We start from the raw sequence: 12923 nt of genomic DNA, 5'->3' as shown, positions 1-12923 counted from the left end.
AAAAAAAAATATATATATACCAGCATTTACAAAAACAGCAATAGAAAGTTTATTCCCAAATTCCTAATTGTCCCTGCTCCCAATCCCATACACAATCCTATCACCCTGATATCTATAGGTCTCTCTAATAACAGTTCTGTAAAGATAGGTAGGGTTCACCTTTGGACTAACTCTTTTGTTTGCAACACAGATTGGAATGCCTTAATTAAGGAAAAAAAAAAACAACCACAAAACAAAACCCACAACTGTCTTTGTTTGAAAGTTTACACCGGAATGGTAATTGAATCTTTGTGACTTAATAATGTGTATAAGTGACAGGAGATTTAGTTACTGGTTTGAAATGATCAAAAACTGTTGAAGTGAAATACAGTATTAAAAGTGGCTCTGTGCCCAGGCGTTAGACTATATTTAATTTAAACTTTTTTTCTTGCAGACTGAAGAATGGAATAGAATACTAGACAGCAGATGATAGAAGATAAGGTAATTTATTAAATATTAAGAGTAAGGATGGGAGAAGAGTATACAATTTTATGTCATTTGGTCTTAGCTTTGTTTTAAACAGAGAAAAGTAATTTAATAATGAACTCCCCTGTTAACATTAATAATAATTGTTTCCAATGCTTATCTAATGCTCTCTACGAAAAGAAAAGAACACGAAATGACTATCGTTATTTTCCTGATGCTTTTGGCTCTTGATCAAAGATAAACCTGATCTGATCTGCCTGTGCCCTATACTGAGATTTTCTATTGGAAGTTACACTGCAGCATTCATTATTTGTGAAGTTTCAGCTTACTCTATTTGTTCCACTAGGCCATAATGCTTTGCCGGACTTTTAAGATACTTCTATCTAACAGAATTAAAAATAAAACATTTGTTCAGCTTCCTTGTTTGAAATAAACATTGAAACATTTGGAATAAAAGAAGTAATCCAAATCTGAAACCTATAGAGGAATTGAGAAAATTTTTTTCAGTTATTTGAGGTAGCATTTTTAACTAGTTAGAATGTGATCACAATAACTCGTACTTGACTATTGACAGAAGGAAAAAAAACCCCTAGTTTCCATCTCAAGGCTTGGCAACAACCGTGGGTGAGACAAACACAATGCTTTCTGTTCTCGCTTTAAACTAAGGGTACACTCACAGAAAGTGTGGGAGTAGATATGGTTTTGAAGTGCTTCAAGAGGAGAGAGCACAATAGAAGCGATGAAAGAATGTTTGTGGTGCTCCGCAGTGTCATGTTGCTTCCACTTCACACTGTGGCTTTCTTTGAAGTTCCAACAAAGCTTTTCTCCCATCCTGCCTAGGTTCCACTAGTACCTTAACTCAAAAGTTTAGATAAAGTATCTAGATTTAAAAGTCCAGACAAAAATCAAGAGGTCATAGCTATACCTGTCATAGTGTCCCAAATAATTTTCAGTCTCCAAAATTCTCTGAGAGTAATGCCAGTCCAATGACCGAAACAGTTGATTTTTCAGGTGCAATTCACTATACAATACAAACACTGCATGATCTCTGTGATCTCTGCTGCAACCTTTGATGGTGACTCACAGGAATAAATAAAGTCACAGTAGTACCAGGCTGCGTCTCTGATTTTCAGGTTGTTTATACACTTGGGACATGCTACACTCCTACTTTGCAATGATGACTTTCAAGACACAATACTGCTATCTGTAATGCTTTAAATGGATCCTGGCCCAGACAATGTTTAAGACTCAATAATTTTTTATTTCAACCTAGGATACTAAGAAATTTAGAGGATAAAAAAAAATACTCTTCTATTTTTCATTTTTCAAGTGAATCTGTCCTGCTTTATGCAGCCCTACATTTAAAAAGAGTATGTTCTTTTTTTCTAACACGTCTATGTAGCTTTGTCATGTGGTGGAAAATATGCCAAAGAGAAAGGGATGCTTTAAGTTTGTTGTTTCTTGTACTGTGGTAAAAAAATGCTGGTTGGAAGCGTTCCTGGAAAATACCATTATTTAACAATTCTGCTTAGTAGTTTGAAACGGCAGCCCTGGACTTTATCCCATAAGCCCTCATATGAGTGACCCTTACTCTTGCAAGTAGTATAACTGGAGATAGCAACAGATGGCTATGTATCATATATTTCCATTACATGGGGCTGATAAGACTGTATTCTTTTTTACTGTTCATGCCTCTCCCTTCTTAAAAGTTTTGAGATAACATGTGCAGTCTTTAAAAGTTCCATTCCAAATACCACAAAATGCAGGATAATTTTTATTTGCAAGCAACATGCATTGAATTGCTGTGACCTCTTCCAGGTCAAGTTCCCATCACAGTTATCCCACCTCATGGGATCTAAGCACACTGAAGGGGCAGGTTTCCCATAAGGGCCAAATAAACAACTTCCCATTATCCCTAGCCTAGGTCAACAGATAAATGCCACAAATTATCCAATGCATGCATTTAGAAAAGTTGACTTTATTTGAAAACATAGCCTTTTTTTGATAGAATCATAGAATGGTTTAGTTGGAAGGGACCTGAGAGCTCATCCAGTTCCAACCCCCTGCCATGGGCAGGGACACCTTCCACCAGACCAGGTTGCTCACAGCCCCATCCAACCTGGCCTTGAACACTTCCATGGATGGGGCATCCACAGCTTCCCTGGGTAACCTCTGCCACTGCCTCACCACCCTCACCAGGAAGATGATGTCTTGAATTAACTATAATCCTGAAGGTTTCCACATTGTACAAGTGCAGTATAAAATTATATGTAAAATAATTATGAACTTATCAAACAAATACTGTTAGTAAACATTGACCTGTAAGAGTTTCAAAGCAGAGGTCTTCTATAAGTTGTGAAAGAGATGAGTGTCAAATAAGGAGGTCACAGAGTCTGGCTGCTGAGGAATTGAGTCAAGGAACCCCATAACCTTGTGACCTGAGTCAGACTACAAGGATAACTAAGTAAAGTAGAACTGCACTAAAAATTAGACGCAATATTTGCATCAAACATGCCTGAACTAAAAAAATTCACATATGAGACCCTGATTCTGCAGGCAATTATACACCTGGATTTAGTAATACATAAAGTTTCATGGCCTCCTGTAGAACCTTACCTATGAAGAGCTAATCTTAGAATTAGACCCTCCATCACCTATATATGGTAAAAGTATCCATGGCTCTTTACAAAGCCAGAGACATGATTTCTGCCTTGTAAAATTTAAATCGATCAACAGCAAATAGAACAGAGTAATCTTTTTAAGAGTGTATATATTTTTCTTTTCTCCAAACCATACATAAAAAAATGTATTTTAGAAAACCCCAGTATTTTAAAGGTTTCCAGACATATTTTGCATGGAATGAGACAAAAATATAGGAGGAAAATACTATACAATGATATTATTAGGGCTTGTAGAGGAGTTAATCAATAGCAGTCAGATTCCTGACTGTTAGCAATGTTCATGGTACTTGGGCATTTAATTGCTTGATTAAGTGCTCAGTCAAAGCATACGGGTTTTGCCGCAGTGCTCTTAAATGGTTTATACAGTTTGATTCCCTGGATCTCACTTGAGACTTTACTACTCAAGATGCAGACAAAACACCTAAATTAATCCCAGTAAATTTTTCATGGGTATAGCCATCGATTCTCTGTGGTACTTGTGCAGTGGCCTCCAAAGTCATCTAGGGTCGTTTCCACTGACACCAACGAGCCCTGAATCAGGTCTGCCATCACAGAATGATGCTAATACCAACCTTGTAAGAGCAGGGTACAGAAACTGAAGCACGACCCTAAAGATGAAGGATAAAAACTGGATGGTATTTTGTAAGGAGTTACAACTAGAGTAGAAAGAGCCACGGCAATATTAGTCCTAATTCTCTAAACATAACCCACAGTATTCACAGTAAGATTTAATTTGGTGATTCTGGATAAATTTTTTGGAGGTGAAGAAAATTTTAAGTCTCTCACTGAGTGTCACATCTATATTCACTGAGTTCTTCAGTGTATTTCAGAGCTGTAAATACATTTCACACCAATACCTAAAGGCTGAAGTAGGTACTGAGTTGAGCTAGACGTCTTCTGCTGTACTCTGAGGCCCAGAACAGCACAGAAAGAAGAAACTGCAGTACTTTCAGTGAATTAACTTCAGATTTGACCTACAGAGGCAGGTTTCTATGGGGTAATGTTAAGTAATTCACTACAGGCTCATTTAATCCTGAGGTCTCTTGCAAACAAGGCTGCCAAATTGCAAAGGTGCTTTGTGAAATTGCCTATTGTACATCAGATGCCGAACTGAGACTCCAGTGTTCATCCTCTGCCAAGTCCCCAGACATGAAAAGCTCATGTTTTAGCTCACTAAAGACCCTTTTTTTGACAGCAAAATAAGAGCTGCAACAGACTGCAGGTTGCCAATAAAAATAAGAGGTTTACTAAACTTGTTTTAGACATTAAATGCTAGCCTGGGGGTCCTTAGCTCTTGGGTGTTTTCCATGATGTGAAAAAAATACAGCAAATACACAAAATCATTTTACATAATGACAGTCCCATATCTTGTAAGCAGTCATTCTGCTAAAGGGCAAGTTCCCGCTCCCATTTAAACCAACAGCAAGATTTCCATGTCCAGGATTAGGGCCTTTACACAGCTTTTATTCACCTTTTCTTTTCTTACATATTTTCTATGCTGATTTTTATTCTTCCCTTTCCCTCTCTCTTTTACATTTTTTTACAAATTAACTGAGTAAAATATATGTCCTGAAATAATGGTGTGTTATTAAATTGCAATAAAACAAGACCTTTCACCACTGAATTTATATGTCATCAAAATAAGCAGCCCTTCAATTCCAACAAACAGCAAGTTCTCAGAGAGATCACCAACTCTAACAAGACCATGAAACCTGATGTTCTCCAGAATAAGAAGCCAATAAATCACAGGCCCACCAAACATCTCTCTCAGAAACATCTTAAAACATATTAGAACCATGAATTTCAGAAACATAGCAATTACTCTCTTTTCACCTGAAGTTTGAAAGCAAAAAAATGCATTAGGATATTCAAAAGAAATGTAATTATATACTTTAAAAATAAAGGTAGTTGAGTAGCATTATCTTAACTCAGGAGGAAAGAATACTGCTTCAGAAGGAAAAAAGAGTCTTCGAGAGACATTGATTTTTGTTCTTTAAAGTAGACACTAACTTATTTTGGGTCTCTCATGACCCTGTGACCAGAAATAAAACAAGTAAATATAATAAGTCATTCCAGAAATTTAAATTCCTACCAAAATAGTGTTGCATGAATTAGAATCATTAGCAGAAAGACAGGATGTATTTTCCAACTATTTTCACCATAACTTTGTAGGCTACTAGTTCATGAACGAAATAAATGAACTGAATGAAATAAAGAATGAAATGCAGAAATAAAGAATGAAATAAAGATCAAATGCACAATATCCTAGTGACAGATTTGCTTGCACCGCACAGTCATTCTTCCCCCTTTAAGAGTGATATAATCAATACGCTTGCAGGGCATTTATATAAACTTTAAATACTCACTACAGATATCTCCCCAACAGGGCCAGTTCTTCTAGTGAAGCATCAATGCATGGTGTGAAAATTTGCTGTATATTCAATAAATCTGAAGCATTAAGGGCATATAGAGTTGCTGGGGCTGCAAAGGCCATCTGGGCACCGTGTGACCCTTCCCAAGGACCTACTGAAGGCTTATTACACAGTTGAAAGTGAATATATAATCTAGTGCGTGTTCAGGAAGGCTGGGATGTCCTGACAGCATCAGAATTCCTTTGCACGGGGGAAGAGCAGCGTGCACATGCCTGGGTGGTGATCGCTGGAAATCCCAAAGATGTTTAGGATTTCAGATGAAGAGCAGCTAAATTAGAAGCACATGATCCATTAGAGTTACCATCTGGAAATTCTGGGCACTCTTTCACAGCCTTTAAAATTTGCACAATCCAGAAGGAGACGACTCACCCGAGAAAACCTGGGTGTATGGAAGCTTTTTATTACAAACTTGCCAGGGATAAGAATGTGAAAAATACATCATAATAATGAATGCTGCTGAACTTCGGTTAGCCAGAATCAGGGAACCACAGTAGGTTTCCTGAGCCCATCTCTCCTATGAAGTCCACTTGAATGGACAAGGCTAATAGAAAACATCCTTCTGATCTGATGCAGAGTTGACACAGAAAAGTTGTGTTGTTAGTACACACGCTAACCTCAGCTGAAAAGCTTGGTAGAAACTAGTACTATAGCTTGTTCACCATTAAGAAATTCCACTTTAACTAGTAAGGTGTTATTTTCCAGAAATGGAGAAATGCCATCCGCTGTCTACTAGAGTATCAGTATCTGTATCTTGCAAGAAGTGTTAATTTAAAACACAAGCTGCCTCATTTGGAATGGACATCTGGCTCACACACAGTAACTACTGGAAAAAAAAACAAACAACAAACTGCCCATTCTAACTTTATTCTGTGATTGAAACTTTGCAATTGTAAATTTCTACTTAAATAAGAACTAAGCAATAGAAAGTAACATTTTGAATGGGAGTCCTTGCAGAAATTAAACTCCAGTGCTTCTCAGAAGGAGAGGTTCATTATGACAGCAGTTAGTTTTCATGGAGAGAAATCAACCAAAAATTTGAACAAATCAGAAACACAGCTTTTTCCATATTGCTTATTATTTGAATAATTTTGATTCCCAGGACTGCACTCCCTAGGATGTCAAACAAACCTCCAGGCTTCTGGATTTTAGCTGCAACCAATGTGAAAGTGCAGAAGACAGCAGCACTCTTTTGGCATTTATCGCTTGACTATGTCCTAAAGCTATCAAAAATCAGTGGCTGGAAATCAGCCCTTTCTCAAGGCATCACAGAACTTACTGCTATTTCTTGATCGTTTTGAAAACCTCGGCATTCAAAAATCTCCCTCTCCTTTTCTGCCACACTGGGAAACCTGGTGTTCAGTTCCACAGGACTCGGCAGCATCTCTCCTGGTCCCTTCTGCTGTTTAACGGCACGCTGCCCCGGGCTTTCCGAATCAGACGCACATCAGGCTTCATAGCATGCCTCTGATGGAGAAGCCTTTGAGCAATTCAGCTCTTCTATACTGTGTGGGCCACAAACAACAGAAGTCCTCAACGCTCTGAGGCTGAAATAACGCTTGCAGGGATGAGTTGCTGACGGTTTCCTAACGCCAGTAGGACAAAACAGGCCACAGAAGCCACGTGCTTCAGGAGAGAAAACCTCCCTTACATCAACTAATGAAACACTGCTGTGTTGCTAGTGGCGTACAAAAAAGAATAATGTAAAATCTTTCCTTCTTCCTTCTCTAGTTATTATTAATTTGTAATGCAAAAGCATACCGTTCAGTAATAAAGAGTGATAACTCATACAAACACCGAAAAAGCTGATAGCACTGCACAAAGCTTTTTTCTTCGAACTCTGTGGGAAGCTTCTCAACCTGAAATTTAACCTTGGGATTTGCAAAATTACAGAAAGCCAATTTAAATATCCCTGTTTAGAGAACTTGGCCCACTAGTGCTCTCACTAAATTACAGCTGGTCAGTTAATTAAAGATGAATGTATCCAGAAATGACTGGATTCAAGGACCACAAAAATCCAGCCGCAACAGCTGGGCCAGAATAGCCCAAACTTTGATCACTACTCTTCAGTAATAAGTGTCCTCGTTAATGATTTTTGAATGTCAACAGCTGGGATAAGATGCAACACATGCAAAGGCAAGCTATAGATAGGAGAAAGCAAAGATGGGATGTTGCAAAGATATTACAATGATCAAAACTGGAATGACCACAAATCCCAAATCAGGCTGTAAGAATAGAAGTGCATTTTAATGGGTGGAAATTATTTGTAACATATTATTCTCCTCACATAATAAGGAGGAAGTCTCTTTTTTCCCTTTTGCTGTGTTCTTGTATATTGGATTGAAACACTTCCTTCTGGTCCTCTCTGCCAAATCTCAGTATCAGAGGAAATATCAGCTCACTATTGTTAGTATATAAGTTAGCTGAACTTCATCTAAGACCAGTCTGTAGAACTACTGTGCCAAAAAAAAATAAAATAATATTGGTATTCTCTTAATGTACTGCATCTGTAGTTTAAATAAACTTGCACAGAAGACAGCAATCCTTTGGAGAATGTAAAGGACTATAAAGGGCTCAATAAGGCAGCGCATGGAAAGCAGCCTCTGCAGGTGTCTTAACTCCACATAGACCAGACATACCCACTGTCACACTGAATATTACCTTATTCTGCACTACACAGGGCTGTGACTGTAATTGATTTTCTGTGTCAGCAGCCACACTGAAATACCGGAAGCAAAACTGTAGCTGTGTTTCTTTGGTCCTGCTCCTGCTCTGGACTTGGAAAAGAACAAACTTGACCTGGAGTTCCCATTTTTCTACAAGAGACTGAACCTCCAGGCTACAGGACAACCAAGCAAGAGGGCAAACACATCCAATGATGGCTCTCCTGTTAAAGCTGTCTCAGCAGCAGTGTGAGTGTCGAAGCCATGTGCCAAAGGGGACTCCGTGGGCCAAAGCAGCCATGGCAGCAGGCTGAGGACCCTGGTGATAGCAGAGCTCAGCACCTCTCGGCTGGCTAGGCACAAGAGATGCCACGCATGGCAGCAGGGACAAACTAGGCTACCACAGTTCGCTGAGGAAAGGATTAGAGGAAGAATCGCTCTCTACCCTCACAAGTGAAAGACACAAAGTGCAGTGAAGGGAGAAAAAGAAGAGCCCACTCCACATTCCCTCTAAGTTTCTCCTCGGAGACACTGTCCTTTTGCAGATGGAGGTGTGTTTTCCAAGACTATCATGCTGAGATAAAAATCAAATTCCATAATCCCCAAGTTAGTGGGTAAAAGAGGGGCGACATGACTAGAATTTATCTCCAGGCTATTTTTTTCCTCACCTCAAACCGATTCTGCAGTTCTACTCAAAAGCGAAAACAGCTTTAGGATCAAACCCCCATTTGTGATGAATTTGTGGTCACTAAAAATGTTACCCAACTCTATTGATTAAATTGCAGGATAAGGCCAGTCTGATCCTTCCAATAAGATCAAGATTATGCCAGCATTTTCTCAGTGATTTTGCAGAACTTTACAGCAGCCAATTAATCTGACCAGACAGGGCAAAACCAAAATCATCGTCCAGTAACGCTAAAAAAATCACAGTGGAATTGTTAAGCAACTGCTACAACATTTTTTTGAGTATGGCACAGAATAGAGGCACCCAATTGCCTTCAGCAATGCTGAAGGTATTACACACGAAATCCAGGATAACTGTAAGGCTTATTGTGAGCTGAAGCAACACGGCAACAAATTATTTCAGCCTCTCGCTAAGACTGCCAGCACTCTGTCATTTGGCAAACCTCTGAGAAGACATGAATATTTGTTTTTCTGTATCTCAGACAGCTTTGGGTTTGCAAAGATACATAAACAAATGAATTACATGAAATCTGTGACTGACCTACAAATCCCACCCTGCCTATTTCTCCTTTCACTTCCCCTTCTGGCAGTTCAAATTCAGGAGACATCAGTCTGTTGCTAGAATAGATTTATGTTGCTGGAACATTTACCTGAGGCCAAATGTTAGCTCTAATAACTATTTTTTATTCCCATCCAAAAGAATGTTTACTGGCCAATGCTGAGCAACAGAAGGATACAGCAGGCTCATTTGGTCGTCTTGTTTTAAACCTTAGGGTGGAAAGAATATCAAACCTCAAAATACACTTTTTCTCTAAGTATATACATACAATAGTGATTGCCACCTACCTCTGAACTCTTTGCTCTTAGTATTTTTAAATGTTCTTTCCACATCAAAGTTGTTCCATGAACTTTACTGTTGAACACGTTAGTCTCTAATCTCAACATTTGATCGCTACACTTTCTTTAGCAAATTAATTTATTTTTTTTTCATCAAAAGCCTGCAATTTTGCTGTTCCCCTCCCTTTTTCAATTATTTCTGCTGGCTCTGCTGTCAGCTGCTGCTTCTGCAACTTTGCCAGTAACTGCTATGTACTGAGGAATAAAAAAAAAAATTAAAAAAGAGAAGGCAATGTGAAGGACTTTGTTTGAAGATAATGTGAAAGCCTTTGGTGGCTTCATCTGATCAACTGTCCCTGAGCTGAAGTGTTAGGTAACTCCTTTGGGAACATGTAGTGTTAAATATTCATGGATATCCAATTCTGAAGCCATAATACTGAATATTCATATTAGAAACACAGTCCCAGGATCTTTGCTTAGCATATAAAGGCTGTCAAACTAAAGTATGCTCTAAGCTGCAATATTTCATACATGCTTACTTAGACTGGGCATACTAAGGCTTATTAAACAGAAACATTTAAAGGCTCAGATTTGGCGTCAATGCAAATTCCTCTCTCCTGCAATTAGAATTTAATTTGGGGTCACTTTTAACACAAATTAGAAATAAAACCTGCTTTCTGATGAGACAGGATGATCCTGGTTTTAGTTTTACAGTTTTGTAATCAAGAAAATGACTGTAGTAGTCACTTCATCGTTATTCTTGACACTTTAATGACAGTTTGTTTGATCCTGAACAGCCCAAGCAAAGACAATGTTGGTGTGTTCAGCACACGTTCATCACAGAAGTTTTTACAAATGTTTGAGTTGTATGTTGTATCTCTCTGCACCAGCCTGGGTCCTGACAGCTCTGGGGAATTCATCAGGCAAGAGGCCAAGCTGCCCAACATCACTGCTTTTCCCCAAATGGAGGTCAAGTTATGATCAAACGTCCAGAGACTCGCTGACAGCATGAGGGGGGAATGTTTTTGTAGGGGAGCAGGCAGGGAGGACGAGTCAGCTCTGAACATGATGCCCCAGAACCACTCTTGCCTGATTAGGGGTTGTGACTCTTCTGACTCTAATGGTGGCAAAGCTGTGGCTCCTGTAGGCTCCCTTTGGTGGACCCTCCTTCCTTGTTGACCTTGTCACCACAGAGCGTGGTGGAGAATTTTTCTAATGTAACTCAGCCAAGGTTTCTCCTCCTGTCCTCCCCTTGCCTTCTCAACAGGCTTTCCAGGATGGCTTGGATTAGCCTTAAGTTCTGGTGGTTTCTTGTTTCAGATTTCAGTCTGGCCATTTGTCATCCTGGTTCTGTTTCTCCTCTCTGTTCTTAGAATGACAGAACACAGGATCACCTCTCTGGATAAGATTATAAATGCTTTGCTGTCGAATTGCCAGTAACAAGTCTCTGCCAAATTTATATTCTAAAATTCCCCAAGCAGCAATTTAATTACATTATTTTGGATACAGCACCATAGCAGCTGCATTCATTTGATGAGGATTCATTATGGTTTATGGTGAAAACAATGGCAAATTAGCTCTGATGTGTTTTGGAATTTGCTCTTTATTTAGTTTAGAATAAGCCTGTTCTAGCAAGCATGACTCCCAAGCCCATTTGATCCTGCACTCTGTGAGAACGTGGGAAGGCTCTGACAGGACTCCTTAAAAATCAGATATATCTACACCTGTTGCAGCTCAGCTATTGAAGTTCTGCTGATTTGTGGTTAAAAGGGAACTACCAGACAGATCCATTCCACTATATTTCAAGGAATATTCCAGGACTGTTTCAAAAGTCATGTGTATAAATCAAAATAAATACATAAATAACAAATCCTGAGGTTTGTCCATATTTTTCATGGATGAACTTTTCCCAAAGCAGAAAAGATTATATCCCTACTAGAAATCTGGTAAGAGTTCTCAAGGAAATCTAAAACAAATGACTTCTGTGACTGCTTCCAAGCTCAAACTTTAAGTCAGATTTGTGAAATATTTGTTCAGTTTTTTTGGAACTGTCTTGAGGACTTACAGTAAGTTCTAAGTGCTTCTAAGGGGGTGACACGAAGTCTAATCATAGGGCAAACTTCACAGCAGGGGTGTAAAAACTTCCAAAGATCAAATTTGTTCTTCTACCACTACTCCCAACAAAAGCCGCAGCTTCACATTAGAAGTTACATTAGAAGCTTTTGCCAGAGTGCTAACATCATGTGAGAGGCATCACTTCTGCAGGGAATTTTTGTACTGAAAGAAGTCTTTGTATAGGTATAGTTACAGCACCACTTTTGTACCTCTGTAGTTGATTTTGCTTTGTTTATCAATAGACTTGTTTTAATAGCAAAAATACTGTTTGGCCACCTAATGACACAAGGAAAAAGAAAGGTTTCTTTTTTCAGCTTTCCTCAAATTCTGAAAGCTTGACTCAATGTCAAGAGTCACATCTGTACATCTTAACAACGGTCTGTAGTGATAAAGAGAACAATCCTTAACGGACCTGGACATAGAGAAGTTGCTACATCCCCTTTTTATACACAGTCAAGGGCTATAGGTGGAATTGTTTCTCCTTGCTTAGGATAATATTTGAAGTCCATTCAATCACTTTCCTCCCTGTCCTACTCTGTAAGATCCTCATCTGTACGTTGTGCCAGAACCAGAGTAAGTCTGACCACTCATTGAGTCATTTCAACTTGCTAAACCTCCAGAAAATTATTCACTTACTATGCGGAGAGATTTTTTTTTTTACCAACCTTGAGAGCTGGCATAGCTCAGGGTGTGATCGGACAGACATGGCACAGATGCTGAAGAGGAGGTAGGGATGTACTGCTACAGGAGGGGCGAAAATGGTAAACGCACAGAAACCAGACATTAAATTCATCTGGCTGCCGGGAAATTCTATTTTAGGCACCTGACTTGTGCACCTGCAATAAGCATCTAGTGCAGGAGTCTTCCTAGAGTACACCTGCACAGTCAGAGAAGATGGCTGGGTGCCTGAAGAGGAAGAAAATGGAGTAAGACTCAGTGGTCCCACCTCTGGTATGTCTGCACCACTCCACTGCCAGGGCTGCTCGCTGCCAGCAGAACATGCAGGGAATCGGTTCACCAAAGGGTTGTTGCACAAGTGCCAGAGCTGC

General features: G+C 39.2%; 1 protein-coding gene across 1 annotated transcript in view; it reads right to left on the bottom strand.

Annotated features, from left to right (window-relative positions):
* LOC104168787 (E3 ubiquitin-protein ligase Midline-1-like) overlaps positions 1-12923 on the bottom strand; it is a 55564-nt gene that overhangs the window by 28127 nt on the left and 14514 nt on the right. The window lies entirely within an intron of this gene.

This window comes from Cariama cristata, unplaced genomic scaffold (genome assembly GCF_000690535.1).
Source record: "Cariama cristata isolate BGI_N322 unplaced genomic scaffold, ASM69053v1 scaffold18611, whole genome shotgun sequence".
NCBI lineage: Eukaryota > Metazoa > Chordata > Aves > Cariamiformes > Cariamidae > Cariama > Cariama cristata.
The sequence above is the reverse complement of the archived record's forward strand: the minus strand, read 5'-3'. Positions and strand labels throughout refer to the sequence as shown.